The following is an 18,308-nucleotide window of genomic DNA, read 5'->3' as shown; positions in this document are numbered from 1 at the left end:
CAAGCCTGCTACTCTTGAAGATGCCATTTCACTAGCTCACGACACTGAAGATAAGCTACGCGGTAGAGACAGACGACCACAGCAATTCCAAGCCAATGGTAATTATGGATCTAAACAATTCAATTCCAATTTTAGAAGATTTAATCCAGGTCGTTTCTCTTCATCATCTTTCCGCAAGAATTGGGCTAAACCACCTACATTACCATCCAATGTCAATCCAAATCCTAAGCCTATTCCACAGCCAAATCCAAATGTACCTAGACTTCCCGCCATTGCAAATAATGTAACCAAAGCCAAGCCAATAGTATGCTATAAATGCCACCAGCCTGGACATCTAGCAGCAAATTGTCATTCAAAGAAACCTCCAGCTCATATCAACTATCTTGGAGCCATGGACGAAGACGAACATGAGGATATGCCTGATTTCACTGAAGATGAGGACGACACTACTACTACTTTCGATACTTTACCAGGTATGCCTACTCCACATTCTTTATTGACTATGAAATGTTTGGTGCATGGAAAGGAAAAGACTATTTTGCATGATGACGATAGTACTCATGATTTTATTTCAGAAAAATTGGTAAAGGAATTGAAATTACAGACTGTACCTACGCATTATCGCATCAAAGCTGCATTTTTAGGCACTAGGTATAATGGTACACAGGAAGTGCAAGACTTAGAGATTCAAATTGGTTCATACACTGAAAGAAGAAATTTCTTAGTTGTTCCATTACAGTCGAGTGACATTATTTTAGGTATGCCTTGGCGACACCAGCATAACCCAGATATAGATTATTCCACACACACAATGAATATTAATTTTCAAGGAAAATCTATTACATTATATGGTATGCATGCATCTAATGTTTTTCCACTGCTTTCGCATACTCAAGATAAACATGCATTACGCAAGAGTAGTAAATCCTATCTCATTTGGGTGAATGAATTGCAAGTAAAGGAAAATCATATGCACCCTAGGCATAAGGAATTTCTTGCATATTTTAAGGAATGTTTTGCAGAAGACCTACCACCAGGTTTACCTCCTTCACGTCCAGAAGACCATAAGATAGATTTGATCCCTGGCACACAACCACCTTGCAAAGCACCATATAGGCATAACCAGATAGAGTAAAAAGAAATTCAGAGTCAAGTTGAGGAATTACTAAATAGAGGTTTGATTCGACCTAGCAGTTCTCCATTCGGTGCACCTGTATTGTTAGTCAAGAAAAAGAATAATACCTATCGTATGTGTATTGACTATCGAGCTTTAAATAAGATCACTGTAAAGAATAGGTACCCTATTCCTAGAGTTGATGACCTTATGGACAAACTGCAAGGATCTTCTATATTTAGTAAAATTGACCTTAAGTCTGGTTATCATCAAGTGAGGCTAGATAAATCTGACATATTCAAGACTGCATTCAGAACACAGTTTGGTCATTACGAATTTTTGGTCATGCCATTCGGATTGACTAATGCACCTGCTACGTTTAGTAGAATGATGAATCGTATCTGTTTGAAATATCAGTATTGTGTAATTGTTTTCTTCGATGATATTTTGGTGTTTAGTCAAAATGAGAAAGAACATTATGAGCATTTGTCATTGGTTTTTCAGTTATTGAAAGAAAATCAACTGTATGCAAATCCTGAAAAGAGTGAATTCTTTAAGACAGAAATTGAGTATTTAGGTCATATTGTATCATCTGATGGAATTAAAGTTGATCCTAAGAAAATTGATGCAATATTGAATTGGCATGTATCTAAAAACGTGCATGAGTTACGCTCATTCCTTGGTCTTGCTAGTTAAATAGGAAGTTTGTACGTAATTTTTCATTACTTGCTTTACCATTAACCAAACTTCTGAAGAAAGGAATAGTTTATCAATGGACCGAAAATCAACAGAAATCCTTTGACTTATTGAAACATGCATTAACCAATGCCCTTGTTCTACAGTTGCCTGACTTTAATAGACCATTCTTTCTAGTAGTGACTGATGCTAGTGGATCAAGAATAGGAGCCGTACTTATGCAAGACAATCATCCTATAGCATATTCTAGTTGTAAGCTGAAACCTTCTGAGCTGAAATATTCCACATATGACAAAGAACTATTAGCAGTTGTACAAGCATTAAGACAGTGGAAACACTACTTAATGGGTTCACAATTTATGATAAAGACCGATCAGCAAAGTATTAGACATTTACTTAGCCAACCTCAAATCTCTGACCGTCATATCAAATGGGCTTCCTTTATTCAAAGTTTTCATCCTATCATTCAATACCAACCTGGAAAAGAAAATGTAGTGGCTGATGCATTGAGTAGAAGACTTGCCATTCATAATATTTCTGTCATATCTTTTGATTCTTTGATTGCTATGAAAGATACATATCACCAGGATATTACTTTTCATTCTGATTGGAATAAATTAGTTCAAAATAATTTCATTCCTGTTGATTCATTGTCATATAATGATGGATTTATGTTTTATGAAAAGAGACTGTGTGTTACAATTCCATTCCGATCTTTTGTTTTGAATGAAATTCATTGTCCCCCATATCAAGGTCATAGAGGTATCATATCTACATTACGCATGTTAACTGAAGATTTTTATTGGCCGCATATGGATGCTGATGTATCTAACTTCGTTTCTGAATGTTTGATTTGTCAAAGAGTTAAAAGACATCATGGTAAACAATATGGATTACTTATGCCTTTGTCTATTCCATCTAAACCTTGGGAACAAATTTCTATGGATTTCATTACTGGTTTACCTAATACTAAATCTAACCATGATATGATTTGGACAGTTGTAGATAGATTTAGTAAACACGCATATTTCATTCCATGTAAGAAAACTTTAACAGCATCACAAGCAGCACAATTGTTTTTGAAAACTGTTTTTATTAACCATGGATTGCCAAAAGTTATCATTTCAGATCGTGATTCTAGATTTTGTAACAACTTTTGGATTACTCTATTTGCTAACCTAGGCACAAAGATTGATTTCTCATTTGCATTTCATCCAGAAACTAATGGACAAACAGAAGCCATAAACAGCACCATTCTAGATCTTTTACGTGCATATACTATCTCTAAACCTCAGACATGGGACACTCATTTGCATTTATTACAGTTTGCATATAACAATACACCGCATACATCTACAAAGAAAGCACCGTTTGAAGTCATTTATGGATATAGATTATCTACACCTGTTGCATCTTTGTCTAATAGAATTCAGAGTGCTGATGATATTGCTAGTATGCATAACAGTATATTTAATGAAGCTAAAGATATGATTGCTAAAGCCCAGCAATCATATACCAAACAAGCCAACAAAAAAGGACAAGCCATGAATTTCAAAGTTGATGATTATGTTTGGCTGAGAATAGAAAAACGTAGACTGCAAAGTGTAGATAGACATCCAGTTGTCAAATTAGCTCCCAGATTCTATGGACCATTTAGAATCATTCATAAAATTAATGATAATGCATTCAAGTTAGAATTACCATCTCATTGGAAAATTCACAATACATTTCACATTAGTTTATTGAGACCATTTAGAGGCCAATTACCGGTACAGCCTGTTTATGAAAACCCACCTTTATTAGAGGAAAAGACTGAAATACTTGAACCAAAAGCTATCATAGACACTGACTTTATGACCACTAGAACTGGCCGAAGGTATTCTAGATATCTAGTTAAATTTAAGAACCATCCTGTAGAGGAAGCACAATGGATGCACGCTAGAGACTTAAATGCTTTCCCCACTCTATTAGCTCCACATTGAGCTAATAGCAATTGAGGTCAATTGCTATCCCACCCCGGGGGTATGATGCCAGGAGGCATATTCCACGGTGGATTCCATGAGGTTTTACGGTGGATTCCGTAAACTTTGATGATCGGGGCTCATACACAAAGTGGATTCTTTGTGCGAGAAGTTGATGGGGACACCTGTCCTTTTCGGGCGTTTCATTAATTTAGTGTGTACATGGGTGATTCCATAGCGGGTGATTCCGCAAAATACATATTAAATTAATAAACGTTTATGAGTTTAGAGTGCGTACTCGTAATAAATTAAGGTTAGGATTTATTTCTAACCAGTTGATTTATTTATGTAGCTGAAGACTGCTAGGTATTCACTTTTGTCGGTTTAATTGTATTATTTTACTAACGATTGTGAATGCTTCAGTTGATGTGTAGAGATAGCAGCAGTGGCGGAGGAAAGCATTGGAGTTTAGCGAGTATTCGACCTATGGATTATATTTTAGGCGCCACGCCTATATTTTGTTATGTCTATTGAGGCATCGATTATTTATTATTATTTTGTATGCGCCTATGCGCACGGATATGTTATTTCTATTTGGACATTGTATTGGGCGTGCCAGACTCTTTAGGCACCGTCCATTAGCTTTATTCTTATTTTTGTAAAAGCAAACTCAAAAGCTAAAAGCTTGATATATTTTTGTAAATTGGGCTATTATTGAGCATGAAGAAGAAATATACATAAAATACATGCTTTGTGAAGCGCTGACACAAGGCATGTATTTTATGTATATTTCTTCTTCATGCTCAATAATAGCCCAATTTACAAAAATATATCAAGCTTTTAGCTTTTGAGTTTGCTTTTACAAAAATAAGAATAAAGCTAATGGACGGTGCCCAAAGAGTCTAGCACGCCCAATAAAATGTCCAAATAGAAATAACATATACGTGCGCATAGGCGCATACAAAATAATAATAAATAATCGATGCCTCAATAGACATAACAAAATATAGGCGTGGTGCCTAAAATATAATCCATAGGTCAAATACTCACTAAACTCCAATGCTTTCCTCCGCCACTGCTGCTATCTCTACACATCAACTGAAGCATTCACAATCGTTAGTAAAATAATACAATTAAACTGACAAAAGTGAATACCTAGCAGTCTTCAGCTACATAAATAAATCAACTAGTTAGAAATAAATCCTAACCTTAATTTATTACGAGTGCGCACTCTAAACTCATAAACGTTTATTAATTTAATATGTATTTTGCGAAATCACCCGCTATGGAATCACCCATGTACACACTAAATTAATGAAACGCCCGAAAAGGACAGGCGTCCCCATCAACTTCTCGCACAAAGAATCCACTTTGTGTATGAGCCCCGGTCATCAAAGTTTACGGAATCCACCGTAAAACCTCACGGAATCCACCGTGGAATATGCCTCTTGGCATCATGGGGGAGATTGAACCCAATTGGTCTTTTGCTCTTGTTGTTCATGCTTTTTACATTGTAATTTGTGCAAAAAGTAGAGTTCATTGTTCTTGGGGACCTTTCGGGATTCACTACGTGAGCATACAGCGACCGATCTGCGTACCAGCAGTCCACAAAGCCATTTTACCCTTCCCATGGACTCACACTAGCCGATTTTTTTAAACCCCCTTTCTTCCCACTGAACCGCCTTAAGTTCACTTTACCCCCGGTTTTCTTAAAAACCCTTTTCCATTGCAATTCCCATAAGCACACAAGTCCTTTAAAGCCATTTTACCCCTTCCCGTGGGTTTCCACCCAAGTCCCTATAAAGGCCACTGTACCTCGAGGTTTCCCTTAAACCCCCTTCCCATTGCGACTCCCATAAGTCCCCATTATATCCTCAATTAAGCCCTCACGGCTTTGAAGAAGAGGGGTGTAGGAAAACATGGTAATGTGGATACATCTAAAACTAAAGGTCATATACATACAAAGAAGAAGTAGAAAATTGGTAAGATTTGGCTACAAAGTATGCATATGTCCAGAGAGAACCATTAGGCTGTTTTTCCTGATTCTCAAGTTCATGTTAAGGATTCATTTGGTTGATGAGCATGTGGATACTCAGGAATTTCATGCTCCATCTACTTTTATGCATTCTCAAATGGATGGTTTTGTAATATTTCCACCACGAAATATTAATGATTTTAGACCCCGCACATCTCGCACAAAAGCAGTGCAAACTAATCTCCCACATCGATAAATGTTGGTGGTTAAGTGCTTACCCCGCGCGCGCATCAATAAACTCTAACCGCATGGGAACACAAGAGCCGAGGCTTGAAACCCATAGTTCCACACGAGAACACCCTTCATGGGAAAAGGCAAATGGATAATGGTTAAATTTTGTGCAAATTTTTTTATTAACCCCCTCCCCTCAGCCAATGCATGGCGGGGAAAGGGAGTGTGGGAAGAGCATGAGATGGAGTGGTGTGGAGTGGAGAAGCATGAGGGAGGGGAGGCATGCAAGCTAGCCACGTGGGTGGCTATTCCCCCCCTCCATAACCTATATATGACCTCCCCCTTAAGCTTGGGGGGAGGGAAGAGAGAGAGTAGCTGCTGCCCTGCGCCGTGAAGCTGCCACACGCCATCGCCAGCTCGCTGCCGCCCAAGCTGCCGCCTCGCCTCCACTTGCACCATCATCATCATAATCATTATCATCATCATCTTCTTGCTCATCGTCATCTTCCCCCCTCTCCCAATCATCTTCGCTCTCCACGTAAGCTTCTGTTCAAAAGCTTAGAAGCTTCTTTGGAAGCTTCCACTAAAGGCTTCCTTAAGCCTTGTTTACATGTGCTCTCCCCGGTTTCAAAAAACCGGACCCGTAAGCCCCAATTCTACGTGATGAAAGAAGTATCGGCCTAATAGGCAGTTTTCGAGATCGAGAATAAGGACACGGAGAATTCGTGGAGTCCAAGTCCACTACATCATCGATGGCTCCAAAGCTAAAGACGTGAGGCGCACACGCGGGAGCCTCCAACCCGAGTTCATGCATGGACAACATTGCGAATCCTCATGCCCAGGTTCCAACTGTATTCTCACATGAAAGGGATACATTAAGCATGATGGTTTTTAGGAAACTTTAAATGCATTTATTCATTGGTTTACGAAGTTAGCACATGTCGTGCGTTTGAAATTACTTACACTTCCAAGTTGCGATCCTGAACGCATATTGCATAGGTTAAAAAGATGGATTTGTCTAAATGCATGCTAGATTGCCTCACAGAAAAGAACAATGCATAATTCATTTAGGTAGCAACTTCCTAGCTGTGATTCATAAGAGATAATCATTGACGTCCATTTAGATGTCGTCCAAGTAAGTTGCATTACATGAAAGGGATTAATTAAATGTCAGACTCATGGTATTTTGCTCATGCATGGACTTCCTTTATCAAAGTTGTATTTAGAAAAGGATGCCTATTTCATATTAAAGCTTGAATTCAATGCATTTAGAGGAAAGGTTTATAGGCATAGTTTTTAATGTAAATCAATGCAGGGTTTATAGGAGTTAGCCCTAAATTGTCAATCTTTATAGTCTAGGCAAGGAAAAGAAATGGTCATTGTAAGTTTCATAGTTGCATAAAAGGAAAAAATCTATGAATCGCATATTTGCATGGAATGTTGTATTTGAAATTATTTACATCTTTTTAGGAAAAAGTATTTGCATCTCTAAGAAGAGATCACCTCTTGTCGCAAGACAATTAGATCGAATAGATATATCGCTTGTAATGGTGTAACTCATGACCATCACCTCAATGCACTAGGAAAAGCTAAGCCGCGATAAAATTCTGCCTAGTATTGCACTCGAAAAACCGACTTGATAATTCCAACCTCAAAGGTCCTACCCACATTTACGGAATGTTAGGGTTAGTTAGACGCCCATGCAATAACGACCTAGGGTTTCTACCCTAGGGTAAATTGGACTAATACTAGACTTCCGTAGGGAAATTGGAAACCCTAGGACTAAGCGTCATCGGCCTAGTAGGGTTAGGGTTGGGTTTGGGTCAAGAGAACATCCCAAACCCTACCAAACGTATTTCTTGACCAAGGAACACCGTTTGATGGGAAAAATGATCCCACAAGATAGATGCGACACTTGTTTCGTGCAATAAGTTGCAATGCCGCATGATTTTGTGTTAAATCACAAAATGGTGTTGCCACTCCTTAGAACAAGGTTGGTGAGTTCTAAGTACAAGTCTAATTTTCTAGAGGATGAGTAGACATCCTGCTACATCACCCTTCTGTGAGGCTGAGTTACCAAGTTAGGGTAATTATGAATTGCCTAAGCAAGCAATTGACCAATCAAGCTAGGGCGACAAGGTTTCCCAGGAATTATTGACCTTAATATAAGGTAACCTAAGGTGTTTGTTAATTGGGTTAATAGGGTATAAACCCTAACCCAAGGAGAAAAGGGTAAACCAGCAACTAAACCCTTGGGGGATCTTGCCAAGTCGCAATTGATCCCAGATCGAATGCTGGATGCATTTTGAGAGAAGGTTTCACACCTTAGCAGTTGGCCAAACAAACGAGCACTAGATTGATTGTGTTTGTACAGTTAAAAGCACTATTTGTATTTCTTTTCTCAAGCAATCTAATGCTGGAAAAATAATCAATGCTTCAGGTTGAAGGCCTAGAGGGAGAGGCAACATCAGTGTTAACCCCAACATGAAGAAAGCAAAAGGAAATTAAAAAAACGCAGGGCAAAGGCGGAAAAAAGGTAGCCCGACTGAAGAAAGAATAGGAGAAAAGGCCAAAAGCGCAAGGGAAACCTTAAAAGTCCAAGGTAAATACAAAAGGGAAAATGCGCATTTTAAAATAAAAGGTGCACCCTGAAATCGTGTAAAAGAGCGCCGGGCTCTCACCCGTGCAATTTGTGAATGTAGACGAACGGTGGAAAGGAATCTAGGAAGATAGAAGGACAATGGGAAAAAGGGCTTAGGCTATGGCCGGCCATGTAAAAAAGGGGAAAAGGGAATGACCGCCCAAAAGGGATTTAGGGTTTTGTATATAAAGTTGAAAAGTGAATGAGAAGCTGATTCTTGTGTGTGGCCAAAAGTAGCTCTCCTCTTCTTCTTCTTCTTCTTCTTCTTCTTGCTTGCTTGAGCTTGTGCTTGAGAGAGGGAGAGTGAGAGTGTGAGGGAGTGAGTGTGTGAGGGTGAGGGACCGAGGAGGAGAAGCTCTCCATCTTCTCATCTCTTCTTCTCTTCTCTTCTCTTCTCTTGTCTTGCTCGCGGCAATGGAGCTTGGAGGGTGGAGCTTGAGGATGGAGCTTGCTTGAAGCTTGCACTCGGATCATGCAGCTACCAGAGCGTGCGGGAGAGAAGGTAACTCGAACGGCATGGAGGTAAGCTCACTACACCCGTAGATATGGATGGCGCGTCAGCTATGTGAGAGGTAGCCATTAGTGCTCGGCTTGGAACGCTTGAAGCAATAAGTGATCCGTGGGTCTTGGCGGTTGAGTGAAAGCTCCCGCATTTTGGTTCCGTTGCTCCATTGCCACGAGCAAGACAAGAGAAGAGAAGAGAAGAGAAGAAGAGAGGAGAAGATGGAGTGGCTCGACAAGGGAGAAGAAGGGACCGAGGAGGAGAAGCTCTCCATCTTCTCCTCTCTTCTTCTCTTCTCTTCTCTTCTCTTCTCTTGCTCGCGGCAATGGAGCTTGGAGGGTGGAGCTTGAGGATGGAGCTTGCTTGAAGCTTGCACTCGGATCGTGGAGCTACCGGAGTGTGCGGGAGAGGAGGTAACTTGAATGGCATGGAGGTAAGCTCACTACACCCGTAGATATGGATGGTGCGTCGGCTATGTGAGAGGTAGCCATTAGTGCTCGGCTTGGAATGCTTGAAGCAATAAGCGGTCCATGGGTCTTGGCAGTTGAGTGAAAGCTCCCGCATTTTGGTTCCGTTGCCGGGACCACGGATTCAAGCCTTGAGCGCTTGCGCGCTTCAAATCGAGCATCGAAGTAGGGTTTCCCCTGAACCGGTGCTTGAGATAGGTAGGAAGCGAGGGGGTTGAAGATGGTATTCGATCTCCTTGGCAAGTAGGTTTGTTGTTTTTCTTGAGATTTATGTTGTGAGATGGAGTAGTGTAGGTATTTACTTTGTGATTTGGATGCATTAGAGTAGGAGAAAACAAAGAAAAACAAAGAAAATAAGCATTAGGGTTACTATTGCAAAACAGGGCAGAAACAGGGCAAGAATCGTGCAAAAGGGGTAAAAAACTTACTTGTGATGCCTAAGGTCGGTAATGAGTTATTGGGGGTGCCAATACCATACCCGGAAGAGGGTATAAGGGCCAGAAGTGGCAAGAAAGGCCATAGTGTGCATTGCAGGGTTTCAGGAGAGCAGGAGAGAAGAGGAAAGCTTGGCAAGGAAATCCGCTTCAATCTTGGCATCAGGGAGATCTTTGGCTAGCCCAGGTAATTCTACACCTCCCTCTACAGTAGTAGGACCAATCTGGAGTGGCTCGACAAGGGGGAAGACCCCCAGCGCCAGCGCCTTACACGATGAATTTTGCGAGCTTCGGCGAAAAAACACGCGCGGCATTTGGCACGTCCGAGTCACGTCAACTCTGGTCCGAGGCCCAGACTCGGCCCTCGAACCACCCGGTCCACTCGGCCAAATCCTAGTCGGCCTCGGACCATCCGAGGAAAAACCCATCCGAGACTCAAATTCGGCCCTCGGCCACGTCCCACATTCGGCCCTCAGCCCAAGTGCCTCGGCCCGCCCGAGTGGCCGTGTCCGAATTCGTCTGAATCGTCCGAACTTAGCCCTCGGCCCGTCCGAGTGACCATATCCGAATTCGTCCGAATCATCCGAACTTAGCCCTCGGCCCATGCACCTCGGCCCGTCCAAGTGACCGTATCCGAATTCGTCCGAATCGTCCGAACCTAGCCCTTAGCCCATGCGCCTCGGCCCGTCCGAGTGACCCACTCGAACCCTGCAATTAGGACCTGTTAGGCCGAATTTAGATTTTCTCAAATTTTAACCTGAAGACAGTGAAATTAACCGAGAAACCATATAGAGCCGAAACCATATTATAGATTCATTACTAGGCTGAAACTAAGAGTAAGTGGTTCAAATTTGGCTATAAACAGTCCTCCAAATTGTGCATGGCTTTTACCGTAATGGCCCTGCGGGCCGGGGGGACTACCCCCCCCCGGACCCCCGCAGAGGGGGCTTTTCCCCCTCCGCACCTCCCTTGGGTAGGTTGGAGAGAAAACGCGCACTATGACAGGTCCTTCAAATTGAACCCTAGTGTAGCAATGGCTCTACACGAGCATGGAGCCTCACTTGCAATAGAGCAACCAAAAGCCCATACCCGAACAGAGAGAAACAGAGACCCTAGAACATCAATGGGCCAATCTAGCCATCAAGGGCAAAAAGGCCACACCACAAGAACACAAAGACATTGTTTTCATACCATGTCTAGTCAGAGCGAAATGCAACATCAGCAAGCTACAAATGCCCAGATGACTAGACATGACACTCTTGACGAGAGATGTACCTTAAATAGCACTGCACTGACAATCCAAGACAGCAGTGGAGAATCTACATCTGGTCGTGCAGTCAAGAACTCAAGGGCATCTGTTAGAAGGCTTAAATTTACGAGCCAAGACCCGAAGATGAGGACGTAGTACCACCTGCTTATCTTAGGGTCAACCTCACCCCGAAAAGAGAGCATACTATTGATGCTCTAATTGATGAAGGAGCATATTTTAATATCTTGACCTATGAATCATGGACCCTACTAGGCCAACCAGAGCTCACACCGACTGATGCAACTCTTAATCCTTACGGGGAACACCCACAAGCACTTCTAGGGAAGTGCGGAATCCTTGTAACAATTGAAACAGAAAGCTTGCCACTCCTGTTCTATGTCCCTCCCAATAGCGAGAATGGTGGAAAGGAAATCCTCCTAGGAAGGCCCTTCAAAAAGGCTACCAAGTGTGAGGCGGACTACGTAGCTCAGAGGATACACTTGACATTACCAAGTGTGAGGATAGTCACGACCTTAGCAAGGGTGACCTCGGCAAACCTCGAGAGAAAGGCAAGGAAGGTGTTGATGTAACAGTCAAGCCCATTAACGAGAACAAGGACTTGTTGGAAGAGTTAATACAAGCACAGGTCAAACAATGAGAGCCAGTGAGTGAGGCCATGCTTGAACCAAGAAGGTCAAGAGACAATGCCAAGGACAGGCTTTGGACTTACAAATATCGTAGAAGACCCCAAAAGAAGCCCTAGCCTTATAGACACAAGCATTGATGGAGAGCTAGCACAACGCCACGATGGATATCCAAGACGTGGCTTCGGGCTCAAGGGTATTATGCAGGCAACCGATGGATTTGGGTGCCAAAACCCCTTGCTAAACCTCCGTGGTCGATCGTATCAAGAGCAAGGAAGCGTAGGAGGAGATCTAAGCGAAAAACCAAGTCTCGGGTCAACAATAGTGGAGTGACCGAGCCCCTCATGGTCGAAATCAAGAAACCAAACGGGACCAATCGAAGGGTAGATCCTCGGCCTACCCTGCTCGACAAGCAGATGCCAGATGTAATCATTGAGGATACGCAGAAGCCACTGGTGCTGCCCAAGGAGCCTTTGATTCCCCAAGAGGATAGCAAGCATCATAGGCACAACATTGCTCAGGGCAAGGTTGAGTGCTCAACAAAGCAGATAGCACAATCATCTAACAGCCACGAGAAAATCTCCAAGCCAGTGTCAAAACCACTTAGGAGTCCTAAGTCTCCTGCACCCTCTTCCCCTACACGGACACAGGAAGCACAACACTCGTCAGGTGCGGCTATTCAATCCCAATCTTGACCTACATCAAAGCTTCCAAATGTCCAAGAGGCAGGACACGACACCATCTGTGGCTCTCGGCCCAAGGATATGCCTATGCAACCTAAGGTGGCTAGCTATACTCGGCCTACACAAGGGAATGCTCTAAGAGCAACGACCACTTCTAATTTCCCTAAGGACTTGACACCGCAACCCACCAAGGGTAGCCAGCCCACTAAACTAGCTGCTACTACTTCCAATCAGGAATCACAGCAGTCACAGCCCTTAGCCATGACAAGACCCCTTGCGGATGGTGTCCTTAGTAGTTTACCTATGGAGGGGGTGTCGCAACCAACTTCCTCGAAAACTCCAGCACTTTCAGAGTGCCTAAAGCCTAGGTTGGAGGAGTTAAACTCAAGGGAGTTGGCTGAAGAGCTAGACTCTCCGAAAAGGGAGGTAATTGTGCTCTCACAACCTAGCAAGGCTATTCAGTAGCATGGCCATGTCCCGTAAGGACACACTAGAGGAAGAGAATGCTGAGGCCCAATCAAGCACATCAACGGTTGATCTAGTTCAGGGTCTTGAGTCGTTGAGCGATGCACCTTCATTGACCAAGAAAAAGAGGAGAAAACAACGAAGGAAACAACAATCACAGGTGGTTGTGGACCCCAAGAGCATTGAGACTAAGAGCGATGGAGAACTGGGGAATAAAGCATCAAGTCCATCCACCAATGAACCCGTTAATGCCTCTCCTAATAGCGGTGAACCCTCAGATGCACCCGTGTGCTCTGAAAAACCAAAGCAACCGTTGCCATCAACAGTTGCTTGCAACACTCTATCCACTGACAATAGAACTCGCATTGACCAATCAAGAGTGGATACAACGTCATCACAATAGGGTGACAAATCTATACCAGTCACATCCAAGAAGAACCATGACAAAATAGTAGCAAAACCTCAAGAGAAACGTGAGAACCCCAAGAGCATAAGAAATCCTAGCGTTGACCAATCTTGCTCATCTAGGCCTGAGCACCCAGCCATGCTAAAGCCTAAGGAAGCTCTTAGAACTTTGCATGAAATAGCAACCGAGCAAGCCCTCGTTGAACGTAGAAGTGTCACAGAATGCTTAACTGAGTTGGATGCTAAGCTCAAAGTGGTCGCACATGTCTACATCCTTTGCAGACATGGGCACAATCCCCAAGGAGCAGCTTGGAGGGTACTTGCCCTTTCCTCTATCCTGGGAAGAGCAAGAACATCTTAACGAGCACTATGACAGGCTCCTGCATGAATGCATGCGACTCATCTCTGACGAGGAGGCTGACGAACTGCGCTTAACCGTCACGTTCAATGAAGTGCTTTGCCGACCGAATCTCGTAGACATAGAGCAACTAAAGCGACTGTCAGCAGGCCAGAGTCAATTTGAGCAGCGTTGGTGTGAAAGTCGCATTGTAATGGCAGAACTAGGGGCTCAGATCATGATAGTCTCAGAGGAGCGATTGGCGAAATGGCGGTCTCAAAAGGACCCAACCTATCTAGCACCAACTTCCCTTCGAGTGCTAACTGGCATTCGGGGTATGGATTTAGCTGGGACTAGACTAGAGGGCCCTTTGATTGATAAGGTTCTCACTGAGGAGGAGTTACATATTGCCAGTAGACTCGGTCAAGGTTCCATGCTACTCGACGTGTCAAAATATCTATCGGTATTAAGTAAGCTGCCGCGAATACTAGATGCGTGTGCCACGCTCCAGTACAACCCCAACCTCTACAATTGGTTATTATCCTCGTGAAGTGACATTATGTATATAAATAAACACTGATTCTTGTGTCACCTTGTATAAACAATATCAACACACACAAGTAATGATAGTCAAGCGCAGGGAGAAGAGTTGGGTCTGACAGGCTGAGCTCCTCGAGTCCTCCTCTCATCACACATTTAAAATCCGTGTGACCATCCCCACATCCAAGTGAAGGGCATGCAACCCACATTGCCGCTATAGGGAGCCATGACCAACAACACTGATGGTGTAGATAGGGTGCAGCCCCTTTCTATACACCTTCTTCCCTTTTTGGTCTATCCTTCCGAGATTGTGCCCTGTCCCACTCCATGACAACCAGTCCACGCAACTTAGCATAAGCCAATATCCACTAATGACTGGAGGCAAAGCGAACATCAGCATGGTGGCCATTCCTTTACAACAAACACTGCATGCCTCACCCCTCCCCTCCTTGTCATATGCGTTTGATAACCCACACTAAAATCCCTTCCTACAAATAGTTGTATCCTGTATCAAGGTCTAACCCTTGGGTTGCATCTTGCAGACTTCCAGACGGAACACATGGAGAACCATGGACACCTGGCATGCAAGGACGCTCTTCACAGACGACGGGAGCATGTGGCACGCGCCCCTCCACTGGAGTGCTATGTGCCCACCCTCAAGAGGTATGCCAAGAAGCGAGGCCCTAAGTGACACCACCTTGGACAAAGGTCAAAGAATCCGTGGGCCAGGAAAGCAGACGGTCAGATACGCACACAAAATGTGGCAACGCCAGTTGCACAGACCCCCAATGCACGCTCGGGCACCAGATGCTCAAGGGCAAAAAGGGCAGCTCGGGAAAGGGAAGAATTTAATGAACTGTTCAAGGAAATTTTGGAAATGGTCATGGCCCGGAACTACACCATTCATGTCCCGGCCGACATGTTCCCTGCCCAGCATCACAGGAGCCCCACACTGGCATCGCCCCGCCGCCAACCGGACTCACCCCGTCTCGTACTTATGACCAACTTCCTATGATGTGCAAGTAGCTCAACAAGTTAGCATGCCAAGAACATTTTGTTTTTTGATGAGTAAAGGGGCAAGATCCCCACTTGTACACATTCCCGTTACTTCTCGTTAATGTATGCGACCTTAACAAGCAATGAAATAGGCATCCCAATGGACATCATAGAATTCTGAAAAAATTATGTCGTATCATGATTGCATTTGATTCGATGCACTTAACACAAGCGAGCATATACTCTCATGAAGTGACAAGTGGATGCAGGATAATACAGGTCCTTGTGCGAAAGTGTTCAATGCCCGATCACCGCAACACCAACAACCCCACAACGAGTCGCGGCAAAGCCACGCTGCCGAAAGCAAAAACCACCCTTGCCGACCACCCACATTGCATGGACCAACGCACATTCATGGACCACGCTCTCTTTCTGGGTCAAGCTCTATAGTTGGCTCACGGCAGTCGTTACCTCAATTGTATCAACATCGCGTGTGTCGCACGGAGGTTTGCAATATCGCAAGTGTATCTCCCCGTCTTGACAACTGCTTCTCTAACAACGAGGCTAGGGCACAATCATCACTATAATATCAATTTCCTGAGCCTTCGAAGCTTGACATTTTCCAACCCATTGAAAGGCTGATAACCTCAACATATTGTAATGATTGTACTCAGGCAAGCCCAAAAAAAAAAAACACATGAAAAGATAACAAGCAACCACGATCACAGCACAATACCTAGGTGTCCTCAAATTAGGTACGTCCGGTGACCTTGATCGACTGGCCCCGTCCCTAGTCCCCTAGCCCTTTAGCATCACCCACAATTGTTTAGGGCACATCAAGGGCAGGACACACCTGGGGAGCTTGTCTCGCCTATGGTTAGACCTGTCACCCTGACCCACTTGCACAATTCTCTCTTGCACTCTGCCTTAGTACCATTGCAGTTAGTGGTGATAACCACCGCATGCTTGGCCATGAAACGTATACCGTACTCATCAAGAAAGTCCAATAGTTTCCAGCTACGGAAAGTGCGGTGTCCCTGTATTCAATTATGCTACGTCGTGCAGACACAATGCAAAGGATGTCTCATATACCTTCACATGGACTTCTTCTCCATATGGACAACTTTGCTTCATCCACGCATTGTTATGAGAAACTAGCCCGCGGTCTTTTAACTACGTAATATCTAAGTATGCACAAGCACTCACATAATATCTGCACCCAAGTATATCCACAGTTTGGTTCCTCAAGTGCAAGACAATACTCCAGGCTTGCTTAGAGTTCAACCTATCTCCCAAACTAATCAAAATATGTCTTGCGCACAATAGGGAAGACTAGCACTACCCTTAGGGAGAGATCACATGAGAGGTTTTCAATTGCAGGTGTTGAAGACTCCAACAAAAGTGTCATTCGATCTTCATCAACACCCAACTCTGAATGCTTATCCCTCACCATCCGACAAGCCCGCAAGGAATCGTCATGTGCAGAATCCCCAACAAACCAACACTTGTGCCGGCCATCAATGCAATCCCCAACACAGAATAGCCCTACTACCAACTCCAACAACCTTCCACCAGCCACCTTGGCCATCAACAGGCCCCCAGGACCTTCTCCCACACCACCACCAACACTCCTCCACGGAAACCACAGGCGTCCTTGTCACCCACGTCTTCGGTGCATGCTACAGCCTGCTACCTACGACGGTGAGTGCCATGGGACTGGAACTCGTCTAGGAGGGGGGTACTGTTAATCCCAACACGAAGAAAGCAAAAGGAAATAAAAAAGACACAGGGCAAAGGCGGAAAAAAGGTAGCCCGACTGAAGAAAGAATAGGAGAAAAGGCCAAAAGCACAAGGGCAACCTTAAAAGTCCAAGGCAAATACAAAAGGGGAAAGGCGCATTTTAAAATAAAAAGGTGCACCCTGAAATCGTGTAAAAGAGCGCCAGGCTCTCACCCGTGCAATTTGTGAATGTAGACGAACGGTGGAAAGGAATCTAGGAAGATAGAAGGACAATGGGAAAAAGGGCCTAGGCTATGGCCGGCCATGTAAAAAAAGGGGAAAAGGGGATGACCGCCCAAAAGGGATTTAGGGTTTTGTATATAAAGTTGAAAAGTGAATGAGAAGCTGATTCTTGTGTGTGGCCAAAAGTAGCTCTCCTCTTCTTCTTCTTCTTCTTCTTCTTGCTTGCTTGAGCTTGTGCTTGAGAGAGGGAGTGTGAGAGTGTGAGGGAGTGAGTGTGTGAGGGTGAGGGACCGAGGAGGAGAAGCTCTCCATCTTCTCCTCTCTTCTTCTCTTCTCTTCTCTTCTCTTGTCTTGCTCGCGGCAATGAAGCTTGGAGGGTGGAGCTTGAGGATGGAGCTTGCTTGAAGCTTGCACTCAGATCGTGGAGCTACCGGAGTGTGCGGGAGAGGAGGTAACTCGAACGGCATGGAGGTAAGCTCACTACACCCGTAGATATAGATGGCGCATCGGCTATGTGAGAGGTAGCCATTAGTGCTCGACTTGGAATGCTTGAAGCAATAAGCGATCCGTGGGTTTTGGCGGTTGAGTGAAAGCTCCCGCAATCAGTTACCCCCGATTGTCTGTCTAACCCTAACCAAGGGGGTTGTAAGCTGTGCCGGGTACGTGGACCGAACCCGTCGCAAGAGGTCTCTCCGTGGATGCTACTTGGAGCAAGAGGACGCTTGGGTGCTAGGGGGGCTTTGGCCGTAAATCTCTTGGCTCCGGGTCCTGCACAAGAGGCTGACGTGACTCGAGATTGGATCTCGAGGCCCACATACTAGTCTATGGGCAGAAACTTGGAATATGATCCCTGAGGATTGCTGGAATTGCCTTCGGGCGGATTATGGAATAGCCTTCGGGCTGGATTATATGATGTATTCCAAAGACTGATAAATAAAATCAATTTTTGAAAAGGAACTTGCTTGGCATTGTTTTTCTATGTTAGTACTTAAGTTACGAAAGGAAC

The sequence above is a fragment of the Lygodium microphyllum genome, chromosome 18, assembly GCF_053477565.2.
Source record: "Lygodium microphyllum isolate KBCC chromosome 18, Lygodium_microphyllum_v1.1.10, whole genome shotgun sequence".
Lineage (NCBI taxonomy): Eukaryota > Viridiplantae > Streptophyta > Polypodiopsida > Schizaeales > Lygodiaceae > Lygodium > Lygodium microphyllum.
This window is presented reverse-complemented; position numbering follows the sequence as displayed.